The sequence below is a fragment of the Callithrix jacchus genome, chromosome 4, assembly GCF_049354715.1.
Source record: "Callithrix jacchus isolate 240 chromosome 4, calJac240_pri, whole genome shotgun sequence".
Lineage (NCBI taxonomy): Eukaryota > Metazoa > Chordata > Mammalia > Primates > Cebidae > Callithrix > Callithrix jacchus.
In genome coordinates, this window is record NC_133505.1 from 38958886 (window position 1) to 38971451 (window position 12566).

At 43.4% G+C, this 12566-nt stretch overlaps 1 long non-coding RNA gene across 1 annotated transcript; it reads right to left on the reverse strand.

Moving 5' to 3' along the window:
• Positions 1 to 6742: 6742 nt before the first annotated feature.
• LOC144582102 (uncharacterized) lies at positions 6743 to 10384 on the reverse strand. The gene is made up of 2 exons (XR_013534013.1): positions 8841 to 10384; positions 6743 to 7515 (listed from the first exon to the last, which is right to left on the reverse strand). It is a non-coding gene; the product is annotated as an uncharacterized LOC144582102 (long non-coding RNA).
• Between the last annotated feature and the right edge of the window lie 2182 nt (positions 10385 to 12566).

A 12566-nucleotide genomic window follows, 5' to 3' on the forward strand; every position in this document is an offset into this window, starting at 1 on the left:
TAGAGACGGTGCAATCTCAGCTCCCTGCAACCTCCGCCTCCCGGGTTCAAACTAATCTCCTGCCTCAGCTGCCTGAGTAGCTGGAATTACAGATGCACGCCACAAGTCCAGCTAATTTTTGTATTTTTAGTAGAGTTAAGTTTATGATTACATAATGATTAAGTTTATGAAATAAAAACTAAATGAGAATAACAACAAAAGAAAGTGTCTTCTGGAAGAGGTTATAGAAAATTGCTATAATATTTCCCCTTAAATGTTTGGTAGAATTTATCAGTAAACCTATTTGGGCCTGATATTTTGTTTCTGAATGTTATTAATTATTGATTTAGTTTCTTTAATATATGTCTATTCATTTCACTTTTTATATTTAACATTTTTTTATAGAGAGATAAGGTCTCACTATGTAGCCCAGGCTTCTCTCAAACTCCTGGGCTGAAGGAATCCTCCCACCTCAGCCTCGCAAAAGGCAGGGATTACAGACATGAGCTACTGTGCCTGGTCTCCTTTTACTTTTTATTAAATTTGTTTTGAATAATGACAGACTTAACTTTGCCAGGCTGAGGCAAGTGGATCACCTGAGGTCATGTTGACCAGCCTGGCCAACATGGCAAAACCTCATCTCTACTAAAGATACAAAAATACAGGCAGTGGGTACCTGCAACCCCAGCTACTCGGAAGGCTGAGGCAGGAGAATCACTTGAACCCGGGAGGTGAAGGTCGCAGTGAGCTGTGATTACGCCACTACACTCCAGCCTGGGCAACAAGAGTGAAACTCTGTCTCCAAAAAAAAAAAAAGAAAAAGAAAAAAGATAAAACACAAGCCAGACTTAGTAGGGTTGTCCGCAGTCGGCAATGGTGATCTTCTTGATGGTCTTGCCTTTCCTGAACCCGAAGCACTCCACGGCGCCCACAATAACCACGCCTTCTTTCACCTAGCCAAAGACCATGTGCTTGCCATCCAACCACTTCGTCTTGGCAGTGCAGATGAAAAACTGGGAACTGTCTGTGTTGGGTCCAGCATTTGCAATGGACAAGATGCCAGGACCTGTATGCTTTAGGAGGAAGTTCTCATCATCAAATCTCTCCCCAAAGATGGACTCACCACCAGTGCCCTAATGGCATGACGTCACCACCCTGACACAGAAACCCTGGACTAATTCTGTGAAAGGAGGAACGCTTATAACCAAATCCTTTCTCTCCAGTGCTCAGAGCACCAAAGTTTTCTGCTGTCTTTAGATGCAGCCCAAGGGCCGATGTTGACCGCAATGTCGAAGAACAGGTGGGGTTCACCATGGCTGATGGTATGGGGCTCCCGGCGGCAGCCTCTGCAAAGCCAAAACAGACACTTTCTATCTCATTCCATGAGGCCAGGATTCCATGAGGAAATCCTTTCTAACTCATTCCATGAGGCCAGCATTAGCCAAATACCAAAATCAGATGAAGACTTTACACAAAATAAAACCACAGTCCAATATCTCTCATGAATAACGGGTGCAAAAATCCTCAGCGAAATGCTAGCAAATCAAATCCACAATGCATGAAAAGAACAATACACCATGACTAAGTGGGATTTATCCCAGGTATGCAAAGTTACTTCAACATTTGAAAATCAATTAATGTAATCATACATCAACTGGCTAAAGAAGAAAATCCCTGTCCCGTGAACATATCAATAGAGGCAGAAAAAGCATTTGACAACATCCAACACCCATTCATGATGGTTAAAAAATAAAATCTCTTAGCAAGCTAGGAATAGAGAAGACCTTACTCAGCTTGATAAACAGCATCTACAAAACCTCCACAGCTAACATCACACTTAATGGTGAGAAATTAAAGCTTGCCTGCTAAGATCAGGACAAGGCAGGAATGACCCTCTCAACACAGCTTTTCAACATGGTAGTGGAAGTCCTAGCTAATGCAATAAGACATAATAAAAGGTATATACACATGTGGAAGAACTAAAACTGTCTTTGTTCACAGATGATATGATTGTCTATGTAGAAAATCAAAAAGAATCCACACATAAAAAACTCCTGCAACTAACAAGTAATTACAGCAAGTATGCAGGATGCAAAGTTAATATGTAAAAGCCAATCATTTTCTATGAACCAGCAGTGAGCATGTAGAATATACCATTTAATTTTTTTTTTTTTTTGAGATGGAGTCTCATTCTGTTGCCCAGGCACATGCGCACTGCACTCGCTCTCGCTCTCTCTCTCTCTCTCTCTCTCTCTCTCTCTCTCACTCTCGCTCTTTCTCTCACTGTTTCAGGTCTCAATACTGAGTAGCTGTGACTTCTGGATAGTCAGATGTTGGACACCTTTTCTTGCCAGGAAGTACCAGGGTCTTCAATCAGCTTAGTCTGAATATTGGCCTGGCCCAGGAAGGATCCTTGGTCCTGTGACCCAGGATCCTGAACAAAGCTCTCCTATCCTGGTGCCTGTGGGCTCCCACTTATACTACAAAACAAAGCTCAAGTGATGTTATTTATGAGATTTTTGGTATTTGTTCATTAGTCAGAGCTGAGGATCTACATATATGTCTACCAAGCTGTTGTAAATAGATGCTCAGTACCGCAAAGAAAGACTCAGCAACGCAGTTTTTACTTTCTGGACTGCAGGAAGGATACTTTTCCTAACCATTTTGCCACAAGAGTACAGTGAACAAAGAAAAACACACAAATCTTTTACACATTTAGGGTTGTCCTTACTGCTGTGTCTGATTTCAGTTGGCTGGAGCCAGACCTTACAATCTAAGCTAAAACCCGATTAGCTAACGACTTAAAACTTTTCTAAACAGGTAAAAGCAATGGAGAGTTGAGACATGCCTGTGAGCACGACCAGCACAGATATCTTGGTTAAAGTACAAGGACATAGAATGTACTATGTGCCTGTAAGCATGGCGTGTCTAACAGCTCCGTAGGATAGGGCTTAACAAAGTTATTAGCACACTACTTGTTTAACAAGAAAGGAAACTTTAAAAAGAAACTTTTCGGGCCAGGCGCGGTGGCTCAAGCCTGTAATCCCAGCACTTTGGGAGGCCGAGGTGGGTGGATCACGAGGTCAAGAGATAGAGACCATCCTGGTCAACATGGTGAAACCCCGTCTCTACTAAAAATACAAAAAAAAAGTAGCTGGGCATGGTGGCGCATGCCAGTGATCCCAGCTACTCGGGAGGCTGCGGCAGGAGAATTGCCTGAACCCAGGAGGCGGAGGTTGTGGTGAGCCGAGATCACCCCATTGCACTCCAGCCTGGATAATAAGAGCAAAACTCTGTCTCAAAAAAAAAAAAAAGAAAGAAAGAAACTTTTCTACTTCCCACACAAGCAAATGTGCATGTCCCACTGGCCAGTTTGTTAGTCTTGTCAATGCACCACAATGCAGAAGTCTCAGTCTCTCCTTGTGAGGTATTACCTGTAGTTCTTTATGTCACCACCAAGAAAATTAAGGAGCATGGATACAAAGGGTGAGGTTAGAGCAAAACTTTAATAAGCAAAAGAAGAACGCTCTCCCCAGTGGAGCAGGCGCTTGGAAGAGGGTTGCCATTGTTGCAGCTGAATGCAAAGACTTTTATAAGAAACTGATGAGGGCTAGGTGTCTCATTTGCATAAGGCACGAATTTCTGGTAGCTCCACCCCATGCTCCTAGTGCCCATGTGGGCTCTTAGCTTAAGTAATTCGATATTGTCTTGTTCCCCTTACTGCGCATGTGTCAGAGAACAGACTTTTCCATTGCCGGCATATCTGGGCAAGTATCCTGTGTAGCGTTTCTTATTATCCTTATGCAGCTGTGCACATGTCTTAGGCAAGCCCCCCTGTACAAGTTCCCTTCTCTGTGCCTGCAGGCTGTTCTTTTGTTTGAAATATTTCAACTGAGGACCCACCACAACTGCCTACCTGACCAGTTTCTTCCTTTTCCTCTCTCAGTTTGTGTTACAATGTCCTTACTGATTTCTGCCTGAACAAGACTGGGCACACCTTGAGAGCAAGAGGGTTTCTTTCCTCTTACCTCAGTCCCAGCTCCTCTTAAAACAATAACCAGCACAGAATAGGTGTTTGATAAATGCTTACCAAATGAAGGGATTGCCTGCAGTGACCTGGCAGACAGGAAAGTGGAATGCAAAACCACAAGCCAACGTGGCTGGGAGATTTTCCAAATGCTGGTGCTGGGCAGAAGGCCATTGAAGCTCATTTTTGGAATCTTCCCATCTGTCTTGTTCCCCTCTGATCAGGGACATTCATGCCCCTCAGAGCCCACCTAGTCACATACTACCTTTCAGGACCACCTTCCAGATAGGCCAGGTACAAGCCCCACAGACTTTCCACCTGTGGCTCAAAATGCTCAGCTGAAATTATGAGGCAATTTTCAGCAGAGTTAGAGGCTTATCCCTTTGGGGTGTAACTAGGAGTGACAATGGCTGGCTTTAAGATTCGGAAAGTTGGCCCAGCACAGTGACTCATGCCTGCAATTTCGGCACTTTGGAAGGCTGAGGTGGGTGGATCACAAGGTCAGGAGTTGGAGACCAGCCTGGCCAATATGGTGAAATCCTGTCTCTACTGAAAATACAAAAAAAAAAAATTAGCTGTGTGTGGTGGCACATGCCTGTAATCCCAGCTAATCAGGAGGCTGAGGCAGGAGTATCTCTTGAACCTGGGAAGCAGAGACTGCAGTGAGCCAGGATCACACACTGTACTCTAGCCAAGTGACAGAGCAAGACCATCTTTTTTTTCTCAAAAAAAAGAAAAAAAAAAGATATGAGAGGTAGTGTATACACCTCAAAAGAGAATCATGCTACACCAGAAATGTAGAGTTTTCCTATGTGCAGGTCTGGGGTCTCCCGGAGATAAGCAATGATAGCTCCGGGAGCACTGGGACCCACAGGCAGCCCATCTGTCACCACAGCCTAGGCAGGGGTTCGGCTCTCACTTTGGCCCCTCCTCTGCACACCCCGGGTGTGGATGGTCCCTGAGTGCCATCTCGCCTGGGCTCTGACCCTGGGTGCTGCTCCCACTGTTGTGGAGCCTCTGTGGGTGCGGGGCATGCACAGGGGGCTTCACAGGAGACCCAGGGCCCTTTAGAGTCTCAAGGCCAACATTTTTTGGAGAATCCATGTCAGGCGTTCAGGCTCTCAGGGACTCAGATGCCTAAACTATGAAAATGAGAGAATCTATCCCACTCCATCAGGTGTGTTGAGATTCATATTACATGACAGTGGGGAATCTATACATGGATCGTACTCTCAGCGTTGCCTTTATCAGTCAGCTGATGCTGAAAACCCAAAGATGGGTCAGGCACGGTGGAGGAAGAGTTCCTTTCTTACCTTCTAAAGGTGCCATCAACAGGAATTTCTCTCCTGTGGAGTCTAGAGGAGACTTTCCTTCAAGCTGAGTTGGGAATAAAGATTTGGACTTCTTTATAATTTTATTTCAAATTTTAAAAATGTTCTGATATATTATCTTTTTAGAAAGTAAAACCTACTCAAATACAGAAAATATTAAAAAGTATAAAGAAGCAGAAGGATGGAAATTGCCTGTGTCTCCACTGGGAGGGTCAGGATGAGCCTTCGCCTGGCAGAGCCTCTGATTTCAGAGGGAAGGGGCCCTGGAGCTGCGCTCTGCAGCCGCCCCTGAGTCTCCACCCCTGGTTTCTGTGCATGCGGTGTCTGTGCAGGACTACTTAGTGTAGTCATGCTTATGAGTTACTGTGAATCTTGCTTTTCAAAACTTCATTATTAACAAGCAACTTTATATCATATTACAAAACCTTCTCACATGCTGCTTTCTTTGGAAATAGCTGTAGGCTATTTCCAAACAAAGACCTAGCCACTCTTCTTTTGTATGTTTTTTCGTTATGATAATTAATATCCTTATACCTAAAGATCTTTCTATAATTTGGATTTTGTTTTAAAATCACAGATTTCTCAAATAGAAGTTATTAGGTCAAAGGGTGTGAACATTTTAAGCCTTCTCATACATATTATCTAAGTCCTCCTCAAAAGCTGTGTGCCAATTATATTCACCCATTTATTCAACCCATATTTATTGAGCCCCTTCTCTGTACCTGGACTTCTAGATGCTGGAAATCCAAGTGGTGACTAGACAAGGTCCCTGCCTCAGAGAACATGTTGCAGTGATACAAACCACAAATGAAACAATTCTAATATTGGTGACAATTGTTATGGAGAAACATGCTAGGGCTAGAAGACTGTTGGTGGTGAGGATGGTAGGAGATATATTTTGTTGATGAAGCCTGAGAGCTTGACCACTGGTTGTTTGAGCAGAGACCTGACTGGTGTGAGGGGCGAGCCCTTTGGATCCCTCGGGAGCAGGTGCACACGGGGAGTTCCAGGGCGAGGTGCCTGAGACAGGATTGAGCAGTGTTAGTGGAGATGAGTTAGCTGGGCTGAGAGGGGTGGGATGAGGCCAGAGCAGCCAGAGGGACCCTGTGACGAGGGGCTGATAGGAAACAGTGAGAGACTGGGGTTTCACTGTGCTAAGAAGGAAGAGGCTGGAGTGTCTGTGGGACATGGTGGTGAGGATGAGCTCTAATTCCCATTTGAAAGGCTCCCTCTGCCTGTTGTGTGGGTGATGGACAGCTGAGTGAGAGGCAGCAGGAAGCCCAGCTGGGAGGCCCTCTGGTTTACTATCTTGGAGAGGATGGCTCCAGAGAGGAGGCAGTAGAGGACTGAGGAGTGATTGGATTTGGGTTAATCAGTTTTTAAGATGGTGTTAGCAGAAACTCCATGGAGAACCACACATTTATTAGCTTACTTTAGTTCTACAGCAACATTCGAGGTGGCTTACTGCAACAACCCGGTATAATAAATACATTTGAATTATTTAAAAATCTACACCAAGGAAAATATACATTTGAAAATATTAAGGCTGTAGTAAAGCCAGAACACTACTAGGCAAGAAGGAACATCTGAAACATTTGCTGAAATGGAGTTTACTGTTCACCTAGCCATAGATTTGTCGACTCATGATTTCATTGCATGAGAGAACCACGGAGGGGGTGACAGTGCAGGTCACCGGTCCCTTGTTTCCTGCTTCAGGAACAGCTGCCTGTTCTACAGCGACATTCAAAGCAAATTACATCACTCTAAGGTGTTTAATGATGACGTCAAAGTCCACAGAGTCAGCAAGTGTAAAAACCTCAGGAGTCCAAGGAGAGTCTACATTTCTCCCCAGAAATGGCCTCACTGTGCAATGTTGAAGGGAGAGGGTCCCTTCACGGGGCCCCAAGATGCAGGAGCAATTGGGCTGCAGCTCTAAATAAAGATGCCCTTTCCACCTGCAGGTTCCACGACACCTCACAGGCAACTTGGGTGATTTCACCTGAGCTAGGAATTCAGTTTTTTGACGTTGATCCTCTTTGAGCCATTGCATGAGCTTTAAATGTGATGTGGAGACTTTGCTATACTGGTGTTTCTTGGCTGAAATTTGACATCCACGGTGCAGTGGGTTGCTCAGATTTTGGCACTGGGAATTAACAAGTGGGACGGCCACTCAGAGACCTAATTTGAAAGTCGGTAATTACAAAGATAACAGGTGGGTAAATTTACAATGACGGGAAGAAACCAGCGTAAAAAGGCTGACAATACTCAAAATCAGAATGCCTCTCCCTCTACAGAGGATCACAGTTCCTCATCAACCAGGGAACAAGGCCTGATGGACAACAAATGCATTCCAATAACAGAAATAGGCTTCAGAAGGTGGATAATAAGAAACTTCTGTGAGTTAAAAGAACATGTTCTAGCCCCATGTAAAGAAACTTAAAACTTTGAAAAAACATTTGGCGAAATCCTAACGAGAATAGACAATTTAGAGAGGATTATAAGTGAATTAATGAAACTGAAGAATACAATGCGAGAACTCCGAGAAGTATGCACAGGTTTTAACACTCCAATTGATCAAGCAGAAGAAAGGATATCAGAGGTCAAAAACCAGCTTAATGAAATGAAACGAGAAGACAAGATTAAAGAAGAAAAAGTAAAAAGGAATGAGCAAAGTCTCCAAGAAATATGGGACTATGTGAAAACACCTAATTTACGTTTGATAGGTGTACCTGAATGTCATGAAAAGAATGAATCCAAGCTGGAAAAGATTCTTCAGGATATTATTCAGGAAAACTTTCCTAACCTAGAAAGGCAGGACAATATTCAACCCCAGGTAATACAGAGACCACCACAAAGATATTCCTCAAGTAGAGCAACCCCAAGGCACATAATTGTTAGATTCACCAGGGTTGAAATAAAGGAGAAAATTCAAAGGGCAGCTAGAGAGAAAGGTCAGGCTACCCATAAAGGGAAACCTATCAGACTTACAGCAGATCTCTCAGCAGAAACCCTACAAACTAGAAGAGAGTGGGGGGTCAATATTCAATATCCTCAAAGAAAAGAATTTTCATCCCAGAATCTCATATCCAGCCAAACTAAGTTTTATAAATGAAGGAAAAATAAAATTTTTCATGAACAAGCAAGCACTCAGAGATTTCATCACCATCAGACCTGCTTTACAAGAGCTTCTGAAAGAAGCACTACACACAGAAAGGAACAACCAGTATCAGTCATCCCAAAAACTTACCAAAAGGTAAAGAGTATCTCCCTAATGAAGAATCTATATCAACTAATGGGCAAATAGTCAGCTAGCATTAAATGACAATATTAAACTCACAAATATCAATATTAATCCTAAATTTAAATGGATTAAATGCCCCAATCAAAGACACAGACATGCAAACTGAATAAAAAGTCAAAACACATCAGCATGCTGTATCTAGATCCATCTCATAAGCAAGGACACACAAAGACTCAAAACAAAGGATTGGAAGAAGACTCACCAATCAAATGGAGAGAAAAAAAACAGGAGTTGTCATTTTCGTCTCTGACAAAATAGACTTTAATAGTAACAAAGCCTAAAAGAAACAAAGAAGGACATTACATGATGATAAAAGGATCAATGCAACAATAGGAGTCAATGATCATAAATATATATGTACCCAATATAGGGACACCCAGATACATAAGACAAGTTCTTAATGACTTGTATAGAGACTTGGACTCCCGCACAATAATAGTGGGAGACTTTGAAACCACATTGTTAATATTCAACAGATCAATGAGATAGAAAATTAACAGGGACATTTATGATTAGAACTCAGACCTGGAACAAGTAAACTCAGTGAATATTTATAGAATTCTTCATCCCAGGTCCACAGAACATACATTTTTTTAGTATCACATTACACCTAAAGTGACCACATAAATGGAAGCAAATCACTCTTCAGCACCTGCACAGCGTTTCACAGATTTAAACGAAATATTGGTTGGCTGTTTGTTTATTTTCTTTCCTTATTCCTTCCTGTCTCCGCTGTTAAGCACAATTATCAGCATAAAAGAGGTTTTTAATACCTACTTTTAGATTGCATTCCAGCCTGGGCAATAGAGCAAGACTCCTGTTCTCTCTCCCCCTTTTCTCTTTCTCTTTCTTTCTTTCATTAAAAAAAAAAAAAAAAACAAATACAAAATTAGCCAGGCTTGGTGGCACATGCCTGTAATTCCCGCTGCTGGGAGGGTGAGGCAGGAGAATCACTTGAACCCGGGATGCGGAGGTTTCCAAGAGCTGAGATCGCACCATTGCACTTCAGCCTGGGCAACAAGAATGAAACTCCGTCTCAAAAAAAAAAAAAAAAAAAAAGTTTCTCTTTAAACTATAAATTTCTTCCCAAGGCTAGTTCGGCCTACTCCCAAAAATGAACAAGGGCAGCTCAGAGTTTAGAAGCAAGATGGGGTCAGTTAGGTTTGATATCTTTCACTGTCATCATTTCCTTAATGAGGATTTTGCAAAGGCGGGTTCACCTTGGCTTCAGACCCACTGACTGGTGCGGTATCACTGTGCCCTGTCCTTCCAGCCACTGCCACTAGGTGGAAGCAGAGACAGCATCATCCAGATGGCCCGGATTCTTACGGGCTCACTGCCAGAAAGAACATTCTTGAGACTTTCAATCTGAAAGCCTGATTTCCAAAAGCTTTTGACCGTTTGCAAAATCAAGTCAATACTCCAGGAACAAGATCTGCCTCGACTTTATCTTCAGTCAAGGACGCTATGGCAACTCAGGTTTCAAGCGTGCTTAGAGAATAAATGGAACAGGGTCCCCTGTTGTCCCCACCCGATTTGCGTTTTCCTTTTGTTACAACCAAATCTCTTTTGTAAATATTGTGATACATATCTCCATTCCACTAAAAATATCTCTTTTAAAGGCACTTTAAGATTCAATGCCAGGAAAAGATGAAGGATCCTCTTGAAACAGAGTTTCTGATGCTGGGTTTTAATGACTGTGTGTGTGTGTGTGTGTGTGTGTGTGTGTGTGTGTGTGTGTGTGTGTGTGTGTTTAATTATTTTTTTCAATGGAAGAGCGCTCTCTATGCTACACAGGCTGGACTCCAAAGCATTCGCCTCGCTTCCGCAAGCGCCAGGACGCTTGACCTGAGCCACCGCGGCTTGAACAGTTTGGTTTTTAAAACTCTGTAACTGGCCGGGTGTGGTGGCTCATGCCTGTAATCTCAGCACTTTGGGAGGCTGAGGTGGGCAGATCACTAGGTCAGGAGATCAAGACCATCCTGGCTAACATGGTGAAACCCCGTCTCTACTAAAAATACAAACAAATTAGCTGGGCATGATGGCGCAGGCATGTAGTCCCAGCTACTCCGGAGGCTGAAGGAGGCTGAGGCAGGAGAATTGCTTGAACCCAGGAGGCAGAGATTGCAGTGAGCCAAGGTCCTGCCACTGCACTGCAGCCTGGGCAACAGTGCAAGACTCCACAAAAAACAAACAAACAAAAAAAACCTCTAACTATTTCAGTGTGGGGGCTTAGCTTCATATTCTCAAACTGGAATATTCTCTTCCTTAACGTTCACATAAATCGCAATTTATAGTTTTTATTATTTTAAACTTTTATTTATTTTTCTGTTTTGGGGACAGGGTCTCCTCCTGTCACCCAGGCTGAAGTGCAATGGCACAATCATAGTTCACTGCAGCCTGGAACTCCTGGGCTCAAGCAATCCTCCTCCCTCCGATCCCAAAGAGCTGGGATTATAGGCATGAACCACTGCAACCCACCCAAATCTAAGTTTATACTAAAAGATAAAATGCCAACATTTCAGAGAAAGGGAAAGTCACAAAGTTATCCCAGTCTCTGAACTCACTGTGAAAACTTTGGTGAGGAATCTTCCAGGTATTCCCTACTTAAAATATACATTAACATTATATAGGTGATTAGATATAATATTATATGTGATTAATGTGGCATTTTCACCCAGGCTGGAGTACAGTGGAACCATCTAAGCTCACTGCAACCTCCACCTCTGGGTTTCAAGAGATTCTCCTGCCTCAGCGTCGTGAGTAGCTGGAACTACAGGTGCCCGCCACCACACCCAAAGGGTTTCGCCATGTTGGCCAGGCTGATCTTGAATTCCTGACCTCAGGTGATCTGCCCACCTTGACCTTCCAAAGTGCTGGGATTACAGGCCTGAGCCATGTCACCCAGCCTCCTTAACCTTCTAGAAAAGGTTAAAAGTATGTTGTGTACATCTTTTCATAGCAATACTTAAAATGAATCTTACTCTTTTTAATGACTACATAGAATTTTATCCCGTAGCTGTTCTTTGGGAGAAGATTGAAATGTGCTTTACCCGCTGGGCGCTGTGGCTCATGCCTGTAATCCCAACATTTGGGAGGCCAAGGTGGGCTGATCACGAGGTAAACATGGTGAAACCCCATCTCTACTAAAATACAAAAAAAAAAAATTATTGGGAGCTTGTAATCCCAGATGCTTGAGAAGCTGAGGCAGGGGAATCACTTCAACCAGGGAGGCAGAGAATGCAGTGAGCCAGATGGCGCCACTGCACTGCAACCTGGCGACAAACCAAGACCCCATCTCAAAAAAAAAAAATGCTCTTTATCTTCACTGTGGTAGTGGAGATGTGGGTGTGTACAACAGTTAAAACTCAACAAGTTGAACATTTTAAATAGATGCAGTTTATTGCATGCGAAGTATGTCCCAACGATGATTTAAAATATTATCCTTTGGCCAGGCGCAGTGGCTCATGCCTGTAATCCCATCACTTTGGAGGGCGAGGCAGGAGGATCACAAGGTCAGAAGTTCGAGACCAGCCTGGCCAACATGGTGAAACCCCGTCTCTACTAAAAATACAAAACTTAGCTGAGTGTGCTGGCAGCCACCTGTAATCCCAGCTACTCAGGAGGCTGAGGCAGGAGAACTGCTTGTACCTAGGAGGCAGAGGTTGCAGAGGACCAAGACGATGCCACTGCACTCCAGCCTGGATGCCAGAGCAAGACTCCCATCTCAAAAAAATATAAATGAAAATATTATTCTCTTTGAGATGTGTACTTTGCTTATGTAAAATAAAACAAAAACCCTGTTCTTGGGCCCCAGAGACGCAACCTGACACATCTGGAGGAAGAGGGTCATGCTGTCTGCCTCTCACCCTCACAGGCTCTGAAATAACAGTAATAGCCCTATATTTACAAATTCAGAGAGAGAAAG